We start from the raw sequence: 24265 nt of genomic DNA on the forward strand, positions 1-24265 counted from the left end.
GTTTTGCATTGGAAGCATTTGCCAAGTAAAGAAAAACACTGCTTATTCCTGAGGAAACACACTTAAACTGGCACATTTGTAATTATACAACAACTTAGGTAAAATATAAACTTCCAATACTTCAGCTCAGACTGGAAAAACTCACTCAATTTTCTAGCATATGCTTTACACCTGTAGGAGTCAAAAGCACCTGCAGCTGCTCAGTCTTCCCTGTTGGTTTGGTATAAGTGGCAGCTGCCTCCCAGCCTTGATTTTCATCTCTCAGTTTAAGCATCTTGCTGCTCAAACCAAATTATAATGCAAAGCGTGGTCTGTGCTGGGAGATTTGAGGTGCATGCTCTAGTTGTCTGTTGGTAAGTCTGATTGTGGAATAAGAGTTTATCCATTTCTTTCAGCTCAAGCTGTACAGTGTGTTCTCTGTTGTGCTAGGACAGAATGACTGCTGAGGGTGTGAGTGCAGAGGTCAGCTGCCAGGTAAGGTGGGTGACTCCAAAGGTTTTATGTTAGGTGTGAGTCAGAAGTACAGGATTTATGCCTCTTTTTGTGTTTCTGCTGCCTGGAAAGTGAAATCCATGGGAGGTGTACTGACAGCAGCAGAGGTGATGCCAAAGTGGGAAAGATGGAAATCTTTCTCCTGCTGCCTTTTCCTGTTTTTATAGTGCATGGAGCCCAACCAGCCAAAATCTTCCCTGAAGGCTTAGTTGGTAGTCCCTGTTGGGCTGCTCTGCCAGCACTGCCTGTGAATAATTTCTGTTTGAATTTCTCTGGAATGGGAGCAGATGGAATTTCCTAAATAGAAGTTTGCTTTGCTCAGGTTAGAGGACTAAGTCCCACTGACAGGCATAAAGCATCTGCTCTGACTGCAGTGAAATATGAGTGACTTGCCTGTGTGTATTTAAAGTCTTGCTCCAAATAAAACAGTGCTTGAAGGAATGGTCAGGGAAATCAGGAGCACCCTTTGCTCTGCTCATCCACTGCTGGCCCACACATGTGAGCAGTGCAGGGTAGGCAGTGTGTGTAGGGGAAATGATGGGCTGAGATTTGAATGGTGCAAATGCTTATTTGGTGTCTGAGATGCAGGAGAGTGGGCAATGAATCTATTGAATTCTACTAACTGCCCTGGATTTGGTCCTGTAGTGTTACCCAGACTCTCCTGGAGATGGTGATTATTCAGTACCCAGCAGAGCTGATCTTCAGGAGTGTGGCTAAGGCTCTTGTGTATACCATAAAAACATAACTGCTCCTCTGTTGTAGTTGAAATATTTTTCTTCAACACAACTTAAACTGGTTAAAATGATAAGCTAAGCTGGAAAAAAGTCCAAAAGTCTGTTACACTCGAGTAGGATGATGTGTTGTATGTGTGTAACTGTAAGTAGCTGAGAATTACATGGGGCATTACAGTGATTGAATTTACTGCAGAGGCAAATCCTTAAGCCAGAGTTGGTAGCATCTTTGTTGGACAGCATGGCTGGAAAGAGTTTTTTCCACAATCATTTTTTTTCTGTATAAGGTGTAAAGGACAATGGTGACTTTTTTGGATCTTTTATGCATTTATATTCAAGAAATAAGCAAGTAAACTAAGAATTTTCTCTAAATGCAAAATTATTGTTTTTTTTTTTTTTTTTCCCCAAACGTTTCTTTGGTGAGGAAGGGCAGGATGGGAGGGTTGTCAAAATTTTTTTCATCTCAGCACTTTCAGTGTGTGGTATTTAATTTCAGAGGGTTCCTCATTCTCTGTCTGCTGTTCAAGCTGACCTCAGAGACTCCCTTTGCCCCTGCAAAAAAAGAAGAAAACTTTTGGAGATATGGCATTGCTTTGTTCCACCAGTGGGTAAAAACGGGAATAAAAACTGATGACAATATAGCTCTTGGTACATACTTAAAAAAAATATATATATATGGCAGCCCAGTGCTGCTCAGATTTCCAGCTTTCTTCTCTTTTTCTTTTTTCTTTTACAAGCACAGGCTGTAGGTGGGGGAAGTCTGAATGAAGTTGGCAGAGGCATTTTGTGTGAGACTGTGCTGCTTTTAACATACCCCACGTATCACTGGCAGTGTTAGCCAGCACTGCTGCTTCTGTGAGACTTTTGATGGTGACAGAGTGGTTTGCTGAAAAGGCTCAGAAATCCTGTGGAGAGACAGATTTTTCTGTTTCACTGTGTTTAATAGATTGTCTTTTGCAAATGTGTTTTACTCTGGTGGACAAATGCAAAACTTGACTTCTTTGTGACCCAATACTTAAATTACATGGCATTGGGAAGGGTGAGGACAAGCATTCCTAGTCCAGCTTTACACATGGAAAGTGGGTGCAAAATTCTGTGTATGGGAGAAGAAGAATTGTTCCTTGTCTGGATGCCTGTGGACTGGGGGAGAGGAGATTAAGGCAAGCCTGAAGTCAGTCTGGCATGGGTAAAAGAGAGTGTGCTTGATGTCTGCTTTGCTCTGCAAGGCCATGCCAGGTGCAAGGAGTGGAGACATCTTCACTATTGCAGAGTAATGGAAAAATTCAGAGTAGCAGACAGCCTGATGTTCACCTGCTCTCCCAGAGGAAATGGGAGAGAAGGAAATGGTACCTTTAAGGAGAATTTTTATGCAGGAGTGAAAAATCAGAGATGGCATAAAGCAAACGTGCAAGAAACCCCCACATGCATCTGGCTTTGGAGTGAGACCAGCCCTTTTCTTTGAGATGCCACACAAGTGCTTAGTGATGGCAAAAGCTGATGGTAAGACAAAAATAGAAATATGGCACTCACTTTCAACCTATCAAACTAGCTGACATCAATGCTGCAGCAGATCAATCAATGGTTGATTTATTTATCCATGTATTTCTCTGGCACACCCAGCCCCTATTTCTGGAAAAGGAAAACATTTGTGTGTTTGCATAGTGTAGGAGTAGATTTGTCAGTGGAGCCGCTGAGAATGTTTGCTAAGTGAAAAATAATTTTTTATGTTTTAGTAAATGCAATTCATCAGAAGCTGTGCAAATTAACTGGGTAGAGCTACACTGAACACAATGGGATCTGCAGACAAAAAAAAGATAAATTATGATATTAATCCTGCTCTATGATTCATTGGGAAGAACTCAGAAGCCAAGTATTTTCTTCAAAGAAATTCTTCAATGAAGACTGAACAGTGACTATGAAAAAACAAAACACCTCTTTTGCAATGGTTTTAAATATTGTACATAAAATCTAATTTATATGGTATTAAAGGCTTTTCTTTGGACTACAAATCATCTTTGAAAAAAGCATCTTGCAAACGGTTCCTCAGATGCATCTCAAATACTTTTATGATTATTAGTAAATGGAAATAGAGCACCTTGTAGTAGTTTTATTACATTTTGCATCACTGTAATGGATTACAGAGAGGCTCTCAGTGCTGTAACTCAGGCTGCACTGCAACTTCTAAGTCAATACACATTTTTCATAGGTTCTTTGTTTTTTGGGATGATACACCACTTTGCTCTGAAATGATCCATGCCTAATGCCAGCTGGAAGTGGGAGCAGTCAAATGGAGCTGCCCATGTCTGTTAAGAAAGTCCATGATGTGTGTAAATGACTGGACTTCACCACCTGCTTTTGTTTCTTGCTTTGTCTGGCAGGTGGAAGGAGATCTGCAGCACCCTCAGGAGGTGTGAGAGAGGGAGGGGTTCACCTTAGGTCATGCTGGTGTTAATTGTGGAGTGTTCAGGGGATCTCTCTCCCCAAGCTCCCATGACACACTGTGGTTCTAAGAGAGTCACTCCAGACCAGTGTTATTCTGGGATGGCATTTGGTGGCCATCTGTGATAACACACAGTGCCCAAAGCAGTGCTTGGCCATGATGTTTATGGGGCTGGATGTAGCCCTCTCTCTGCAGCTGAGCTAGTCAGTGTAGGCCAGGCTGGAGAGAAATAAGTACGTTCAAGGCATGAGTTATTTCAGGTTAGGTGTCTAGCTTGTGTCTAGTTAGTCTGCAACATCAACATCTTTATTAGTACAGAGAGGTAGCTTGGATGGATGTGGGAAGAGATAAGATAGAATTGAGCTGTGGGCTGTGAGACGTGCTGCAGAGACACATGGCAGCACAAAGGAGCACATGGCAGCACAAAGGAGCACATGGCAGCACACAAAGGCTTGTCTCCACTGGACCCTGGGAGGAGGAGGTGTCACAGGGCAGACCCCTACGGAGAGGAGCCTGCCGGGAGCTGATGGACGGGTGAACGATGAGTGATCATCCCACAGAAGGAAGTCTGCTGCTGATGTGGCAACATGGGATAGGTCATGTAGTGAGAATTGCCATATGAGGAAATGCTGTGCCTTGGAAAAGTGTATAAAACCAGCTGATTTCTTTGAAGAAATGATGAGATTCCCTGCTGGTCTGGGTCCATGCCTCAATCGCTAGAGATGAACACTTGAAGTTGGTCAGATGAAACTCACGTGTTTAATCTAAACTACTTGTGTGGGCTTTTCCAACAAAAACAACAGAGAAACAGAGCATGGTTCATCCTACCCTTTTTGGAAACCTCCACATGGGATGGGTTCACAGAATCAGTAAGGCTGGAAAAGACCACTGCTAAACCATCACCACCATGTTCGCCACTAAACCAGGTGTCACATTCATGCGTTTTATGAACACTTCCAGGGATGGTGATTCCAGCACTTCCCTGGGCAGCCTCATCAAATGCTTGGCAACCCTTGCAGTGGAGACATTTTTCCTAATATCCAATCCAAACCTCCTCTGGTGCAGCCTGAGGCCATTTGCTCTCATCCTTGGAATCTATGTGTGCTCTCCACTGACTGCAGACAAATCCTGAATGAGTTGTTTAGAAAGCATAGCTTATCTGAGGCCAGCTTAGGTCGAACAGGATAAATCCTAGCTTTACAGGCCTGTAAGAAGATTTCTGCTGCCTAAAGTTTTATCCAACTGCATTCCATGCAGTAAAGAATACTAATTCCATCAGAACTTGTGTATTTTTGTCCTTAACTTGCCCTAGTTATACCTCTGGGCCAAGGTCCAGCTAGAAACTGGTCTTGGCTTCTAAGTTATAGAGATCCTTTGAAAATATAAGGCATTATCCAAGTAATATAGTATCTTATCCCAGTAGTGCCTGGCCCAATAGCATTGGTGAAGTTCTTACTGCTCCCATGTTTTTCCTTGCTTACAAAAGGACCCATGTGCTTGCTAGATGAGTGTTGAAGTAAAGCACGAGCACATGAGTGCTTTGCTGAACAGGGATTGATTAAAATACATACTTTGGGGCCTTACTTAATTATGTGTTGGGGACTGCATAATTGGCACCGTACTGAAGACATTTAATAGCTTTCTTCTGATAAGTCTGTACAAGCACAGCAGTCCTGAACTGTAATTTAGCATGATAATGCCAGCTTCATCAAGGCCTGCAGAAAAAAAGCAGAAAGATGTTGGGCTCTCTGTGTCCTTGTGAGAGGACTGAATTAGTGATTGCAGTCTCTGATCTGACAAAAAACAGCTTCAGTGTATTTTTCCACTGAAACAGCTTCTTGAGCAGAATGAAGGAGGCCCTGCATAGCTGGCAGAGACTGAGCTGGCAGAGACTGAGGTAGTAACAGAGACTTTCAGCCTCTAGTCAGTCAGGCTGACAAACAGTGGCACAAGATAAATTCACTACAGGACTTGAAGAGATTATAATGCCCTCCATTAGTTTTAAACAGCAGTCCAGTGTCTGATGGGAGACACTAAATCTTGGTGTAGTAAAAGACATTAAATTATTTCTAAGCTCTCTGCTCTGTATTTTCAGGGTTAATAAAAAGCTACTTCACTATCAGAAGCTTCACAGAATGTGTGTATTTAGTAAGTATCTTTCCTTGAGAATGAGTTGTGACTGTTTTATTCTTCTCTTTGTTGCAACACAGAGTGAAAAGGACAAACTCTTCTGCTATCAGAGTGCACACTGCACACAAGCAGAAAGAGGCAGGAGAGAGACCCTCGAGGAAGGTGCAAGCTGTGATTTAAAGGCTGCACAGGTCACTCTCCAAATCGAGTCCTGGCTGTGACTGCTGGCTTGTCACTCCCAGCCATGGACAGGGCTTACAAGTTCTCTTCCCTGCTGCTGCCTTTCTTCTCAGTCATCCTGCAGGCTAGCTCCCCTGTGTCTGTGCTGGTGTGATCCTTGCTGCAAAAAGCCCAAACAAAGGCTTGTCAGATGTGTTGTGTTGGGAAGAAATGTGCTTTTCTTTTCAAGTGAGAAGGCATTGAATTTTATTATATTATGAGTTTTCCCGTGTGTTTCTGGAGCTCAGTGTGTGCTGTGCTGTGTAATGCAGGGAAATAAGCCTATGCAATATTAATACCCCTGTGTCCAGGGCATCCAAGGTGGGTGCAGGGTCCTCTCTACCTCCAAGACTCTGCAAGAAGGAGACAGGTGAAGCAAAAAGTCATGAGGTGTTTACATTTGTTAAGAAAATTGACATTTGACCAGAAAAGCTTTTGAACATACATCACAAAAGCATGAAACATTTGCTCTGAAGGGTAAGTTTCTACCTCTAGGAGCCAGTGCTTCACAACTCATAGGAAGGAGGAGGTCTGCTTGCCCTGAGGCCCAGCTGTGGATACTTGTCATAGGGTTCATCTCACCAGCCCACATCCAGGGCCTTGTTAAGAATGTTTGTTCCACTGGGGAGAGCTGGTATCTTCAGCAGATATTTCTTTACTGTTCCTTTACCAGAAATGTTAAAAAACCCCCAAGTTCTGCCCCCCTAAATATTATAGAAGTATGCAATGGAGGGTTTTGCTACAGGCATTTTATTATTCTGCAGCAGTGTTCCCACAATATGGTCTCTTTCCTCACTCAAGCTTATAGAGAAAATATTTGACTTACTTTCAATAAATCTGAAGGCCATTAAGTAGTGAGTATTTGGTTTATTTTTCTGGGGGCTTCTCTAGTGCTATTCTTGTATTGGGTTTGTACATTGGTAGGACCAGTTTGCATTAGAAGAGGTTAAATAGTTTTTCTTTGTTTATAAACATTTTGCTGACATAAATATTTAATGTCATTAGGGGGCTGCTCCTCTTCATGAGAGTGCTAAATATCATGCAAAATTGAAATAAATGTTACATCAGGGAACTCTAGGGAGCAGTAAGAAAAATAGTCTTAAAACAGGAGCAGAACTGTAATTTATGTTTTACCTAATTTTGTTTCCAATGAAATGATCTGGTTTTATAATCTAAAAAGAGTGATCTTGTCCAAAGGGGAGCTATATTTTACTAAATTTTGTCTTACCTTAAATCAGGCCTTACTGTCCCTTGAACAAGGTGAAACATGTTAGAACAGCCTCAAAGAAAAAATTGCTGACAGTCCCCTGAAGTTAAGCAAATGGCAAGTAATTGTTAAATGGAAGGTAGGAAATGGGAAGTAGTTTTCAAGGGTGGCTTCTTCAGGGGAAATCCCCCCTCCAAAAAAAACCCAAAACCCAACAATTTCAGGAGGTTTGGGAAGGGTGAAAGCTACAATCCAAAGGGCTGTAGTTGTTGTAAGAGTCCTTCTGTGACTCCTTCATAGCCAAGAGAAGCTCAATAGTACAGACTCGATCACCATCATGGAATATCTACAAGATAGAGAGATTGTGTTTGTAAGGTCTTCCATGGGGAGGAAAGGGATTTTGGGCTGATAGCTCAGATCCAGCAAGTTCCATCTGTGGATAGGTGGGAAGTTTTTGGGCTCTTGAGAGAGTTTTTGAGTTCTTGAGAGAACAGGAGTTACATGAAGTAGGGTAGGCAGGGTACAGGGATGTCTCCATGTCCTCCTCATCCCACAAAACTGCCCTTGTCCCAGTATTCCCCATTATTGCATCTCAGCAGGAGCTCACAAGATGAATGGTAGGCATCTAAATGTAATGAAGGGTGTACTGCAAACAAAGTATGAGGAATATTAATTTTTTGAGAGCTAAGGAGCTAATAGAGAATCACAAAACTTCTGGGAATAGACAGAGATGAGGATTAAAGAGTTGTGAATTATTAATTTATTGCCACGAGATGAGAGAGGCACAGTGCAATTTATCCTCTCTACTGCTCCTTCCCTGCTACAGGTGACTTACATCTACCTCAGATTACAGAATCTGCCATAAAAATTAAATTTCACTGCTAAGAGCATTCTAAGGACAAAGAGAAAACATTGAAGGATGCTCCCACCCCACAGATGCTGGGTGAATATGCTCCATGTATTCACTCAGCAGTTCAGATTTGCACCCGAGGGATTTCTGCTGCAGGTTGGTGATAATCTCGTTGTTCCTTTGGTCCCTGAATCTCCCTTGCAGAGTGTCCCTTCTGATACAATCCTGCAGAGACAAAAATTCAGTGTAAATGAGCATAGCTCCATCAGTCAGATGCACTCAGCTGTAGCCAGCCCATGTGAGATATTCACAGCTCTCACACAATCCTCTGGCTGTGTGTCCCCAGTTGTCCCCCGTTGAAATCGTCACTCTTCAAGTAGCTGCATGGTGCTTTCCTCCTGCCAGCTGGATGGGATGTTTTTTGCCCAGCTTTGCCATGAGAAGGGATCAAGTTCTGTTGAACAGATTCATCCCCTGTCTTAGCTGCATGTATTTAGGGTACAAGAGAGCAACCGCCCAGACCTGTCTCTTCCCTGCATCCCAGCTACCTGCTGTGCTTGTTGGAAGGTGAGTTGAATCCATGAATGGCATTTGACCCTTTTATTGCCAGCTGAATTTTCAGCTGTCAGTACATCCTGCTGTAGCCTGAACTGCTGCTCCCAGCCTGGCACTGAAATGCCCAGACAGACAGTGCAACCCAGCGCTCGCTTATGGGACATGAGTTTGAGCTTGCATGACTTTGACTCTCCCCTGCCTCCTGTGCAAAACCTTCTCCTTCATGCTGCTGTTACCAAAAAAGCAGAGTCAGGGATTGCTCTTGCAGCAGATTTCAGGCTGAAAACAGGCCATTGACAAATGGTGCTAGGTCTTACAGAGCTCATTCGTGTTCTGCTTTGCTCAGCTGCGCCATCAGCTATCAGTTGTTCCTGGTTTCATCAATATCAGGCTGCTACAGAGACCTTAACAAGAGGGGGAATGTAAATTAAGCACAAAAAGGTGTACCCAATAATTCATTGCCTTTCTCACTTCTAATTTGGCATTGAGAGAATATAACTTCCTAATACAACATTTGGTGCCTGGCCAAACACTAAATTTAGGTATTTGTTTGTTCCCTGTTTACCATTTGCATGAGGAGATAAATATTGCTCATTGAGTCACTGTTATTACCTTAGAAATAGCTCTGCTGCCCTAAAAGCTTACCCCTTAACTGAAATGGGCAAAAGGTGTGTCAAGTACAGAAAGCAAAGCAGTACCAGAGGGGATGCCATGCCCTTTTCTTGCATACAACTTGATTAATTCTTATTGTTTAATGCCTGGAGGAAAATGTTGCAGATCACTTCTAGGTAAATATCGTAGGGCATGACTTAATTTGTAATACTAGGGGCTATGGCACTGCATTTATTATCACTTTCTTAGCTATTGCAATTTGTTTTTCCTGACAGGCACAGATCCCAGGGTAGTTTATCTCACAAGGACATTGATAATGGGGAAACACCTTCTTTGGAATAGGAACTCTTTGTGGGAAGATGAACAGAAGAGCTTCTCCTTAGCACTGTTCCTTCCCTCACCAACTCTGATAAGCAAAGAGCAGGGGTGGATCACAGCTTGTGCACAAGAGCTTGTCTGCAAGGTTCCAGGGAATTGTGTGGGCAGTGGGAGCCTGTGGCTGTGGGTATAACACAGCCAGTGCATGGGGGTTTGGCAGGAGAGATGGGAATATTTGTATCTGGTGCTGCATTCTGAGTATCTTCAGGCACAAATACTGATGTCCCCAGCCAAAGCTTTGTGACTGACATTGCAGTATTTAATGAGTAAATCATAACTGGCCCAAGAAGTCAACACAGTTGTGACTGAGGTTCATGGTGAGCAGCCAGTGCCTGCATCTGAATCATACTGGCTCATTTATATCTTGTACTCCTGCATCCTTATGCACATTCCAGGAGCACATCTTGTACTCCTGCATCCTTTTGTACCATTCCAACTCCTCTTCCACATAGCACACCCACCTGTTGGAAAGGACTCCTGTACCCCATTGCAAGGGCTGTGTTTTGGTTGTTTCTTTGGTTTTCCTTCAACATTTTTGCCTGCTTCTGTGCCTCACCATAGCAGCCAGACATGCACTCCTCCAGCAAACAACATGTAACTTCCCTCAGCACCCCTATTCACAAGATAAACCACCTGAATGCCTAGTCAAAGCTTTGGGTTTGGCTTTTTTTTTCCTCTCTCCCTGTCCTGGTTTTTCTTGTCATAAGGATTATATTTGCTCTGTGTTTTTGCAGAGCCACAGGCAAGGAAGGTTGGTTTGACAGTGGCTCTGAGTGCTTCTGCATGTGGGTGAGCCACAAGTGGTCCCTCCTGGAGCCAGAGTAGGTGTCAAAGCCATGAGCTGGTGGAAACGCACAGCTGAGGCTGTGGCTCTATCCCTGCCATTTCTTTTCCTTGCTGCTAATGTGCAGGAACTCTGCTAGGAAGATGATAAAGCCTTCATATTGGGGCTCAGTTTTTCAATAGTTTCTACCACTCAGAGCTGTTCAGAAGCTGCAAAGTGAATTTTGTTTGCAAGCCACGTGAGCCTCTTGCTTGCTTTTCTGGCAGGTGCAGGGAAGACACGGGCCACTTGTTTGCTTCCTCGTTTCTATGCGAGAGCATGGTGACATCTGCTCTGCTTGACATTGTCTGTGCTGTGTGCAGGATGCTGAAACATGGATTTTATGACTGCTGCCTCTCTGGGAACTCCAAGAAAATTAGATATTTCTCTCATGAGGTTCATCTGCTGGGGAAAAATATTTAAATAACTGCACAAGGCTGCAGCGATGCCATTCTTATCCCTTAAAATGAGAAAGCAGATTGCTTTGCTTTTGTGCCTGGATTTTGTCTCATACCCGGGGTGATGCTTAGTACTGACAAAAAGAGGACAGGCTGATTTCCACAGAGCTCTGGGCAGTGTTTATACCAGTGCATATGTACGAGTCTGAACACCCAATAAAAACACCTGATGGAAATACTTAAATTTATATGAGCACCATGGAGCTTTGGCTATGGCTCTTGCTGCACACACCTGTGCTGCTGCACATAGGCCTGGTAATTATTTGCCTGAATTTGATAAGAATTGGCTGTGTTTGTGTTAGGAAAGACCACTCAAAGGAGCTTATGCTGAGTACCCCCTTTAGCCTCATACTGTGATAGATTTTATTTCAAACCAAACTTAACCTGGTGCTCTGGAGTCAGTTTTTCCACTTTATAAGTAGCTTGAAACTGTTCAAAGGATGGTTTGTAACCCTATAACTCATTTGGGAGTGAGATTTATTCTGCTTTTGGTGATGTGCTGGTTTGGGCAAATTTGGAAATATATCCTCTGATAAACGGCAGGTTACAACCAGCCCTCCCCCACCAGGTTTGGGAAAAAATGAATTTTCCTTGAAGGAAAATGAAAGAGATAGAAACCATTTATTTAACAAGCACACAGGAAAAGAATAATAATGCTAAATAATAAAACCTCTCAGTCTGCTGAGAAAAACCTGGGAAAATTTAGAGTCCTTCCGTAGATCTCTCTCCCCCTCCTTGGAGCTGGGATGGGGTGGTGGGCCCACCTCCAGGGCCAAGGCCTTGGTGGAAAGTCCTCCCAATGCATTCTGATGTTGAAACCATCCAGCAGAGAAGAAGGGAAAAAATTGGAGTCCCAGAAAAACAAAGTTCAACACTCCAGAGGAAAAGGAGCTGAAAAACTGGCCGAGAGCTGGCTGGAAAGAAAGCAAGTTGGGTGCTTCCCTCCGCTCTCGCTCTCCTGCTGCAGATGAATGCAGAGAGCTGTCTCTATTTCTGTGTCCTTGAAAACATGAAAACAAACTGCAAACTGCTTTGAAAGTTTTGGTCAGGTTTTTTTCTCTTCTCAGGCTCAGTTTAAAGGCATAGAAAGGCACAAAATTAATTTCTGGGCATAGGGCAGCGATATGGGATACAACATCATAAAGTCACCCCAAGACATGTGAACTGGGGAAGAGCTTCTGTTGTAGTTTCCTCCAGAGGAGATTTATTTCACACATGCCAACACTGTGCTGCAGACCAAAACAATGGGGATTCACTTCAGAGCCTCCTTGCTGCTTTGAACCAAACAGAATATCCAAATGTAGACCCAACCAGCATGAGTTAGACATGACTGGGAGTTTTTCCACATGTGCCCTGTCCCTACTAACTAGAACAAATCCACCTGCTCCCTCCTTGCCTGTTTTTTGGCTGCAAATGGAAAAAACTCAATTAAGGATGCTGTGGCACTTAGGAATTGAACTGGAGGTGAGTGGTAAACACTTTCTTTGTGACTGGGCTGGGTGAGCCACGGTCTTGAGCTGAGTCACCTTGAAGATGTAGGGGATGGGCCAGCTACCAGGACAGAAAATACAGCACCAAAATCTGCACTAGAAACTGCTGAACCACATTAAAACCTGTGTTTCTGGGCAGATCTTATGATATTTGTCTCTCTCTTTCTTCCCACCTTCCCATCCCCCTTTTAATTCATATTGGTTTAGGCTTTTCATTTAAAGTTTGAAATTATCCTAAGAAAATGCTTTGAATGAACACGATTTTCCAGTAGAAGGCCTTTATTAAACATTTTAGATTAGTCTTCTTGATTGTTGAATTTTAAAAGATTTCCTCTTGGCATGGTAATTCAGGCTTTAAGAAGGAAATTTCTTATGAAAGGACTCAGTGGTTTGTTATAAAAAAATGCAAGCAGATGTGGTTAGCAATAAAATTGCACCATGATGTCTTTTAATTCCATATTAATGTGTAATTGAGTAATAAAATAGTAGCCTAACGTTTTGCATGCTGCAGTTTTACATACCCATAATTTACCCTGTAATGTTACCTGGCTTTCTTGATCTCATCACAGTATAAAACTGGAATTTTATTAATGGAACTAAATTCTATTTCTGCTACACTTTATATCTGAGTCTGCCAGGCAGCACTGAAAACCCTCAGGACAATTTACTAGAAGCTAAAATTGCTGTTTTTCTTTCAGCATAAGACACAAATGAGACAAAGCTGCCCCTTCCAGTAATGTGGATAATATACAGAAGCTGAACTCTATTAAAAAAAAAAAAGTGTTTATTTATAATTAAGAGTAGGATAACCACTAAGCCTATAAAGCCATCATCCAGAGTTGATAGTGGGATTTTTATGCCACAGATACTCTGTGGTTTTTTAGGAATCTGTAATCATTCAAAAGCCATACAAAGCCCTGTAAGCTCTCTAGGAGAATTGCTTACCAACCTATTTTGAGTGCATCTGAAACAGATTTAATTTACAGTGATCTTTCAGCAAAGCTTCTCTATAGATCCAGTTCCCTTTGGCTCGCTCTTATGTCTAAACATATCTTATAGAACAACCTTCCTGGCTTTAATGATAGCCAAAATAAATATATAATTATGCTTGTTCCTGTAAGTCATGACCATTTCCATAGGATGAAACAATACATGTGTGATTTGTTTGAATTTGATGTTAACTCAGTCACTGTTGCAGCTCCAAGTGCTCTGCAGACAGAATGCTTTTGACTTCAGCAAGAAAATTAAATTAAGCCCACAAAACAGAGACCTTTAGATGATTCCAAGGCTCTTTTGTTATCTCTAAGCTGGGCTTTTTTAGAGATGCTTCAGCAAGGCACAGGGTTTCTGAACTGTAGATTTTACTCATTTTCAACAGCACATTAACAAAAAACCACAGAGCAAATGTAAAATGGATACTTAATTTGTGGATCTAGCAAACCATAAATGTTGCATTTAAAAGCAGAGGTAGATTAGATTTTTAGCAGGAGCTGGTGTTATCTGAAAAGTTTTACTGGAAAAGAGGTTTTCTTTTGAAAATGCTCCTTCAGCAAAGCTGTGTTGCCAGAGGCAAAGGCTCTGGGAAGCACTGTGAGCTCTGTGTGTAGCACCAGGGGATGGATCCTGGTCTGATGTGTCCTCCAAAATGTAACCTGTGACCTTTGGGGCCTCACTGGCTTTTTGCCAACAGATCACAATGAACATGATCATGAGAAAAAATTTTAGACATTGTCCCAGGAAAACAGCATTTCCCTTGGTAAATCACGTGTATTTTATCTCAAATGTATATTTCTGCTGCTTTGAAATATACTGTCAGTCACCACAAGCCTCAATTTACTGGTGAAAATGCTGCATGTTATCAGTTTTTATATATTTCAGTACATTTTGTTTTCGTAAACCTAGTCATAAAAATCCATACCTATTCCACTGACAATTTTAATAGAAGTTCAGCCTTAGCAGAATCCGTATTCAGCAAGATGCTGCATCTGCCCAAATCCTTTCACGGAGGAAAATATTCTTTCTGTGGCTGCATTAGAGATAGGAAAGGATGTAATAAATTCCACATGTTTTAAAAAAGTTGCAGGAAACTGATGTTGAAGGTTCTGGAATATTGTGTGTTCTCACTGTACTGAGCCAGTAGGTACAAGGTATTTCTGAAAAAATATGTTCAGATCCAACTTTGTATTAGGATTTGGCCTCTCAGTGTTTGGGACCTTAGAAGTCAACTTTTTTTTCTTCCCAGAGAAAAAGACTGATTCATTTGCTATGAAACTGGCTGTTCAAGAGCCAACTCAGAATGAAATTATTTTTGAGATTTTTTTTTTTTTGCCCTGAGATATTTTTAGATAAATTACACATCTGATGAAAGAATTTATTCTGTGATTTGGATTTGTTTTTTTTTTTCTTGTTGTAATTTGCTCGTCACTGAATCCTCTGTGTTACAGACTTGAGCACATCCCAGATGAAACTATTCTACTTCTAAGACAGCACCTTGAAATTTTTAGCATGCAATTTTAGCACATAATTACTATTCATAAAAAGTGTCTTTCCACTATCTTCATCTTTGCCACTGTGAAGAAAATGTAACCCTAACCTTGTCTCTATAGAAAGACGTAATTTTTGGAAAATATTTGAGATCCTTTCAATATACATGTAATTACCTGTGTGGGTGTGCCTGAACACTTTGCTGTGCTGAAGGCTGACAAATGGATTTCCTGTAATTTTGGAATTCTTCTGGCACATGACAAGTGACTGAAAACTTCAGTTACGTAAACTTCCAGATCAAAGGATGCTTTTCTCAGGGAGCTCTGCTGTGTGACACTGTATGAGAATGAAGCACCTGAATGGAAGCAAATATTTATTCTTCTTTTCCTTTGAACATTAGACACATTAAAAATAGCAGCCCCAAAGCAGATTGTATTCTTGAGGTCTCAGCCATTTATTTGACTGCAGTAACCTTTTTACACCTGCAATTATTCTAAATGAAGTTTCACTGCTGCCTGGCAGATCACCAGACAATGGATTGTTTCCTTTTGAAGCACAAAGAAACAAGCAGTTTTGGGAGACATTTTTGTATGTCCATGATTTCAAGGATTAGTGGCAGCAGAGAAAGAATAAGCTCTTTTCAGCCATTTCATGTATTGGTTTTTTTGGTTGGAAACTTTTATATATATGTGTAAGGTATATGGAGGAAGAGCTGATAGATTTTGGCACAGAACTGTGAAGATGCATCCTGTTACCTCTAAGTTGTGTTCTCCAAGGTTCACACTCCACCTTTGCAGTTGCTCTTGGGGTAGCCATATGAGCAACTGTGGGTAATGCTGAAGGACACTTCTATCCCTTCTGTAACCCTGTCATTTTCTATCTCCTCCAAGGACCTTGGTAACCAAGTGTTTGAACTGTTTTGCTGTCAAAACCTGTTGAAATTTTTAACATCTGCCCCATTTGCATGTTGCCTTTTGATGATCCACCATGAGCAACCGAGAAACCTGCCTGCCTAAACTGCAATAAATCTCAAAGCAATTATTGCTTCTCTCAGTGATCCATGGAAAATCATATCTGCTCATTTAAGAAAATGCAAAGCTGTTCCTTCTTTCAGGGCTTATGTCTTGCCTTTCTGATGGGATGGTAACACCTCTGCTGTTGGTCATAAGCCCTTTAAGGCTCTAAATCAACCAAGTGTAAATACATAAATAATCCACTGATTTGACTTCATCTGCCTGTGCTCCCTCTGTGTCGGCTTAGAGCTTCCCAGGCACTCTGGGATTGGTGCTCACCATGGGCAGTCAGTCCATGGCTGAAATAATTTTTGGAAAGTAAAAGAGCGTGTGCATATGGTAATATTTGTGCACTAATCTTCTTTCCTGGCCAGGCTGAGGCTAAGAAATTGTCTTACAGTTGATTTTTTTTTTTTTTGACATGTCAGTAGTGGCTGAAATTTCATCAGTTTGAAGTTTCTGATGTAGTTTATGATCCATTGTTCTTTGAAGTGTTGCATGAATGAATGATTTTGTCTAGAATCTAAAATGGTGAACTTGATATTGAGCACTAAAGTGTCTTGGAGATATACTTTAGTCTTCCCTGAAGTCCAACTTTCTATATGTGATAAAATTGCCAGATGAATAACTCCTTCCTGATAGTCACTGATGCTGTATCCTGTGTTGTTTATACATCTAATGTTTTTAGTCTTTACTGAAAAGTATCACTAAACTTGTTTTGCTGCCTAAAATGTTCTTAATAATTTTAGATCACATGCAGGTTTTATCTGAAGAGGTGGACACTGAAGAAAGAATCAGTAGTGCTCCCTTCTCAGCAAGGCACAATTGCTACTTCAAGAATGTTAATTGAATTTCAGCAATGGATAACAATCTAATGGGTTATTCTCCTGAGCTTCCCAGATCCACAGATGTTTCCATTTCCTGATACCACCAAAGGTTTGTTAAGAAGGGAATGCCACAGGTGAAAAACTCTCAGAACTAATGAAGTGGTTTCTTGCTAAAAACACTTTTGAATGTAATAAAAAACCTGGGTATTAGGATTCTAATGAGGGAAACTTCACAGAAACTGAGATGAGCTGCAAGTTGATCACCAGCAGGTAAGCTGCAGTACTTATCTCCGAAATAAAATGTGTACTTGTAAAGACAAGCACTAATGGAGTGTTGGGTAAATGTAATAGATTCGATGAGGATGGACAAGTGGAAAATAACTTGGTAAAGATGACAGGCGGAAGGACTCCTACTGTTACCCGTATAAATACTGAAGAAATTTTCTGTCCCATCAGTTATTAAAATTATACATTAAATCAAGAAGGATAAAACCAGAATACTGTTAACATCAGCAATATACACACTGCAACAGAAAAAATTGTGTTCATTAGAAATGAGCCTTTTGCTAATGCCTTCCTGACTCCAAATTTCCCTGAGAGATGACGTGAAGCCTCAGGTGAGAAATGACATCTAAGTACAAGAGATGGTCTTCTTGCTTTGAAACATATCACAATTATATCTTCTCTTGCTAAATTATCAACAGAGACAAACAAAAGTAGTTCATCAACCTTAGCAGAGGTACTAACATTACTTATTGATGGTGTGTGTAAGTGCAGGTGGAAAAGAAAAATCTACTGAAAGAACATTCTGCTTTTATTTGCTCTGGTCACTAGTATGGATTTTCTAAAAAGAGTGGTGCCATTCATTCTCTTAGTAAATTAATGAATTAACTGTACTGTACCACAAGATTTAGTCTTTGAAACTCAGGATTTGTTTCACAACAAGATGTTGTGTTTACAAGAAACATTAATCTTATGTGTTTGCTACTCCAGCTTTGAGTAACTTACGAAGAACAGCTCTCTGTGGGCAAATGTGGGTGTTTATTTTACACTGAGCTGGATAACTCTTTTGGTCGACTTCTCTACCTCCCTCGCAATGCTGGAAAGAGTAAACAGAGAAAAGTCAACATCGCAGCACTGTATCTGCAGAAGAGCATTTAGAGAAATATTTTTGGATTTCTGCTTTACAGATACCAGAAGAGATTGCAAAAGCTGAGAGGAAGCAGAGAAGAATCTGCATGGTCACATATATTATCTTATTTTCTGGTTATAGGTCTGTCCCACTTATGGAACAAGTGTGATTGAAACAACAAATGCTGTTAACAAGGCATTGGCAGAACGGGATGTTTCTGATCATTGGAGCTCCACGAAGACACAGAAACTCGTAGAATTAATGTAGTGTTCAGCCTTTACAAGGAAATGTCAATTAGAGATGCTGAGAAATGAAAGAGGGGATAAACACAAACATTTATTTCAAGAACGCAGGTGCAGGTTACAAATCTCAACAGCAAGTCAAGCCTTGCCATGTTCTAGCTAGGAAAATAGGGAGAAAATGGTTGGAAAGATGTGGTGTGAACATCATCTACAGTACTTGTGAGCCCTTCTGATTGCAGTTAAGTGGAAGCACTGGAAAGAAGAACTTCTACCTTGTGGCCTGAGGACTCATGTTCCAGTGGTTTTCTCCATGTGCTGTTGACATCTCGTCATGGACACAGGACAGTCATCGGTGCTGGAGAAGCAGGCAGTCTCAGGCTCTCTGCCTTGTGTTCAGCCATGGTAGTCACTCCCTGGTGTAGTAAAAGTAGGGAGAGATTTGGACATGATTTATTGACATTAGAGAATTCACATTCCTTTTTTTTTTTGGAACAGCTGCATGGAAAACTCTGGTTTTCCTGCTTGGCTTTTCAGAGGACTTTGATAAATGCAGCTTTAGTATAGATTTTGCTGGTGAGAGAGAGCTGGTAAACTGAAATCTTTTGCAATGCCAGTGTCAGTGAATGCCTTTTACCAACCCACCTCTGCCAAACGGGGTGAATGCAACACTGATCACCCTGCTCCTGCCTGTGGGATGTGCAGACAGACCCAGGCTGTTCCTGGCTGGGGGAGCACAGTGGTGGGCATGACAGCAGCAAGATGCCAATGGAAATTGCTTGGGTAGGTCATGGTAGCCGGATGCAAAGCTGCCTTGGAGACTGTGAAATGCATCTCTCTCCATTTTGGACAAATCAGTGGATGCAGGTGCACTGGCAAAGCACCTGGGGGTGCAGTGATGCACAGGTATTACCAGTCAAAAGGCTGATGCTGAAGAGGTAAAGAGCTCCTTAGACTATTCCAATGAATAGGGTAAGACAAGAAGGAGGAAAACAATTACCATAGTGTTTGAAGTATCTACCAAGTGTCTTACAAATGCCTTACCACAGTCTTTTATCACAGGAAAATAGTGGGTTGTGGCACTTACAAAAAAGGAGTATATTATATATTTTTAGTTCTTTGTATGTATTAATCCCCTCTTTTTGAGTCATAAGCAGTAAGTTTTAAGAGAAAAACTAAATTTATTGCAAGATTAAAGATTATCACTGTTCAAATCACCATACTTGTTCTGAGCTGTACTTCAGGGAAGGATATCTTACCTAAATCATATTTGTGCCCACAGAAAAATTCAAAGAGCATTCTCAGAGTTGGCCTTAACATGTAAAGTCATAGCAACAACTAAGTTTTCTGAACTGGGTTCACTGATGAACCAGAGTTTTCTTTCTGTTGCATGGTATTTCCTTACTGAATGCAGGAGTATTTACTGGGAGCAAATCACATTTTCAGAAGCCTTAAATGGGAAGCTAAACCCTTATTTTTTAGTTTATGCTGTCAATTCAAGGGGGAATTATCCAATTCTGCAGAATTGGACAATTTTGTAGAAAAAGAGCTTCCTTCTTTTTTGTTCCCTATTACCTGCTGTTGGGACATGTGGTATGTAAATTTATACACCATTTATACGTTTGTGAACTCCAGGACAGAATTTCTGCTTTTTTTTTTTTTTTAAATGTTTGTGTGTGTGTGTATGTTTTCAGCATTTCTGGAGTTCAGAGCAAACTCCCAGACTTTGAGGTTTATTCCTGTCTCACTGAAGTCAGTGGGTGTTGTGCTATTGATTCCCAGAGAGGGAAAGCTGAATTGTCCAGAATGCAGCTCTGGGTCTGTCCCTTTGCTGTTTTCCCAGTACTGGCAGAGGGATGATGTGGATGAGAGCAGAGTGGGTGGTTTGAAAGCACCAACTGAGACATTGATTTTAGTTTTAGGTGACTAAAATGACTGGGCTCCAGGTACCTAATGAGAAATCCTTATATGATGCCAGGCACTTAGCTGGGGTTTATAGACCATCTTCACATAGGAAAAATACAATGCACTTCATGAAGTGTATTCCCTGGGTAACTCCTGCTGAGTTAAATGGGACTAAAGTAAATAATTAAAGTTTCTCTTTGCAGCGTTTTTTCACCCTGACCAATGTATTTGGTGGTACAAAAATTGCCTTCTTTTAGCATGGTGTGCTAGCAGGTACAACAAGCTTTCATCTCCTTACACTTCTGATAGCAGCTTTTCCCCACTGTATTTCAGATGTGTGCGAGGAAAGCCTCTTTAATCAGGCAAGAGTAAATATCTGCAAAAGTATTTTAATTATATTAAGATGAGTTGTTATAAAGGCTTTCTTCCAGTCTCCTTAGGGTTTCTGTTTAGTTCTTATCACTGAGAGAATGTTGTTCTTTTACCTTTAGATGGAGAACAGAAAGTTTAGGGCAGAAATAATGAAATTTTTGTTTATTTATAGGTTATTTTTTAAGCTTAAATATTACTGTAGTGGATACTTTCCATGGCACTGATAATAACAATGAAAGATCAGCCACAGATCATAGAATATTGTCATGTAATGGATAATGTATTAAATGCAACTGCACTTTCTTTTATTCTGAGTCAAGTTTAAATTACATGTGACATTCAGATCAATGAGAGGATTTTGAATTAAATGTCTCATTATCCTCTAATGGAACAATAAATACTAATGTAGGTGTTCCTAGGTAGTAACTCTCTTTGGAATATGGTCTGGCTGTAGAATGCATTAGATCATAGTAACATTTAATGTGTTTCTGTGTTAACACCAACAGAAACAAAGGTGGAGCCATCCACAGCTGGTCCTGAGGTCTGTGTTAATCCTGGGTTTAGCCTAATGTTAACCCAATCCTCATTTGCTGAATGAGATGGAAGAAATTGAGTTCTTGTCAATCCAGTTAAACCCCTTAGGTATGAAGGGTTTTGTCTGTGAGCATTGTATCATGACAATTTTAGTCAACTAAAAAGAACATATTGGAAACCTTGTTTGTTCCAGGCAAGCAAAAGATTGTCCCCTGAGTGTGTGCAGCTTCTGCTGGTGCCTGTTAAATCACACTGAGCCAATGGCCAGTGTCACATCTTCCCAAACTTTGCACAGTTCATATGCTCAGACCTTTGTTTCCCTTGTACATTAAACATAGCTAGCCTGGTTTAAGCTCCTGTCACAGTTTGATTAATGAATGTATAAAACTCAGATCTTGTGAGGCAGCAAGAAGGAGTGATAGCAAGAATGAGTGAGTTTTTGTCAAAATGTGTAAAGCAGAGCTAAAGAAAATTTGTATCTGACTCTGAAGCCTTAAAGGTTTAAAGAAACATATGCACATCTGTTAAGAATCAGTGGGGAAAGCCTCAATTTCAGCTGCATGCATGGACTGAAAATTCTTTCTCTTAGTAAATAAAGGGCTTGGCTTTGCTGAATTGATTCCAAATATACCAGGGTGAAGAGCAACCTCTTGACTAATGAAGCTGTGTAAATGACTGAAGAAGATTGTCACTGGGACTTTGTTTAAGGAAGTGGAAGAAGACTTTGACTCAAAAGCTAAGTACCTACCAATATATATAATAAGGAGAATATGAGTTAATATTATCTTTTTTTACTTTTAATTAGATTACTTGTAGCTGGTGAAAGAGGGCAAATTTTGAGTGTTTTGAGAAAACTGGAATACACCATTTGACACTTTTGATTCCACAGAAGCAATTATTTTCCATTGGAACTAGCACTTTTGACTGTCTGCTCTGGCTGTCAGTTTATGCTGCAGCTCTGTATATTTGCCCTCAGTGCAAGTTTGGTGTTTTGGTGGTCCTGTCTCCTCACTGAGTAGCTGTGAGTGTGTCAACACTGACTTTAATCCACTGTTGTTGAATCGATGGCCATCTTAATCCCCTTTGTGCTCAAACTGAGGCCAATGGATTCTGAAATGAAGAAATCAATAGGCAATTGATGTCTTGGAGGAGATGAAAAATGAAACTTGACTTGAAAAATAGGGCTACAAGATATACATAAATAATGATGATGAGAATGGCCTTAGGCAAAGCAGCTTCAAACTATTTGCTCCACCTTTACTAGAGAACTGCTTCCTTGTTTGCTAGATGAAGCAGAATTTGCTGATGGTTTTGCACCTTTCTTAGACAGGTCACAGTCTTTGCCAGCTTTTCTGTCCTCCTTTTCTCAGTTTGATGTGTTTTAGTAGTTTTTTTTTAATAATTTGCCTGTCATTCTGAGAGTGCATATTGTTCTGAGCCTGCCAACATCTCCTCCCATCTCACAACTTTCTCCTTTTATCTTTCTCTTGCTTCTGGCATCCTTGTACCTTTTGTGCAGTACTCCACACTTTTTGAATCACTATCTTGTGTGCTAATCCTTCTTAAAATCCTTATCCTTCTTAAAATCTCATATATTTTCTAAGGGTCTGATAAAAATCCCTGAGGCTTTAACCAAACCTTTTATGACTGGTTGATGCCTCTGGTGTTGACCACAGCAGCCTCTGGATGAGTCTTAGCTGCTTTTCCCTGAATATTATAATATTCATGAATTCAATATAATTCATGAAACTTGAAGATCTTGCTGGTGAATACCCTTCTTGTGTTCTAGCCTGCATACTCTAAATATTACTAAAATTGGCTTATGAATTGGTGTGAGTTAATTCACTGGTGCTGAGCCTGAGAGCCTTGAGAAGAGCTGTAGAAGTGAGATCCAAGCAGGTCTAAAAATACAGCAGTGTGCTCTGTGACTGAGGAAACTGAAATCTTGGTTTTCTGTGGCTTTATATTGGGTGGTTGGATAATCTTCCATCAAATTAAGTGCAGGCTCTGACTGAAAGTTTTCCTGAATTTCTAACAGCATTTGTAACAGTCTGTACTCAGGGGGATTCTCTGATGTCTGGTTCCATAATTAAAGTAGTGCTGAACTAATTTCTCTCCTCTGCACTGGAACCTCTTTTCACAAAACTTTCAGGGTCTAAATGCATCTAAGCCTTCAATTCCTCTCTTCAGATTTTCACTGAATCTGGCTGAGTGGTTCTGATGTTAAGAGGATGCACAAAGGCAGTGGGATTAGCCAACCCCTTTTTGTCTCAAATCAACCTTACAAAAATATTTGGAGCAGGACTCACGGTTCAAATATTTTGAAAATTGATGGCTGTTTCTTAGTTATGAGAGTGGATGGAGGATTGTCTACAAAAATCTCTGCTTGTCTTGAAAGAGATACTTTCTGCTGGGCATGCATTGGAAACCACCTTGGTGTGTCAAAAGGTGCAGAGAACAAGGCTTATTCTTGTTTTACATATAACATGTTAAGACAGTTTCATTCTAAGCAAACAATGGGAAATAAAATTTGGAGCAAAATTAAAATATACCTACATTTTTGACAGAGACTTATTTTGTAATTCCTATAGAATTACTCCTTATAGAATTGGAAAGCATGGCAAATTTGTTTATAAATGATGTAAAAAGCAAGAATGTAATTTTGGAAATTATTGGAGAGAAATCCAGATTTTCAGGCAGCCAGAGAGCACTTGTACGCTTGGTTTGAAAGAGATTCTGCTTATGTGTGTAGAGTTCACACCTGGCTTTCATAGTTGCTGGACAGCACAGAGGGGCCTTCTCACTTTGATTTAGGAGCTTGTTCTGAATGGGGAGATCACAAAAGGGGTTTGGCAGAGTTTGGGTGCTGGCAGAGAGTGAGAAGGAGTGGGTTGCTCTTGTGTGTAGGTGGGAAATAAAATACTCATGTCTGCCTCTCTAAGAATGCTGACTGGAAACAGGAAGGTTTGGCTCCCCAGTTTTACACTCTCTGATGAACCCAGGTGATGGTGCAAAGTTAAATTTGCCCCATTCCTGTGTACTGGACTTAAATGGACTTTGAAGCAGGCAGTACCTTCCTGTGTTGAAATCCCAGCTGATGGCTAATGCCTGTCTGCCTTGTAGAAATGCCAAGAGATGAAAGCAAAGATGTGGTGGCTGCTGTGAGGAACCACTTGGAAACCAGTTTCTGAGGTGCTTTCTGAACACAGCATTATTTTCCTCTCCAGAAGCACAGAGAAAGAGTCCCTGTAAGTGTATACTGGGATTTGGGCAAACCTGTGTTGCATTAAGTCTCCCTGAATTAATGTTATTTTTCCCAGACATTGCATTTTAGAAAGATTTTTTAATTGGAATGGGTGGCCAAAGCCTTTTAG

At 40.9% G+C, this 24265-nt stretch overlaps 1 long non-coding RNA gene across 1 annotated transcript; it reads left to right on the forward strand.

The window, feature by feature from the left end:
- Window positions 1-280: 280 nt before the first annotated feature.
- On the forward strand, window positions 281-18781 carry LOC138105593 (uncharacterized). Its single transcript, XR_011148546.1, has 3 exons — window positions 281-474; window positions 16632-16979; window positions 17703-18781. It is a non-coding gene; the product is annotated as an uncharacterized lncRNA (long non-coding RNA).
- Window positions 18782-24265: the final 5484 nt, after the last annotated feature.

This window comes from Aphelocoma coerulescens, chromosome 2 (genome assembly GCF_041296385.1).
Source record: "Aphelocoma coerulescens isolate FSJ_1873_10779 chromosome 2, UR_Acoe_1.0, whole genome shotgun sequence".
NCBI lineage: Eukaryota > Metazoa > Chordata > Aves > Passeriformes > Corvidae > Aphelocoma > Aphelocoma coerulescens.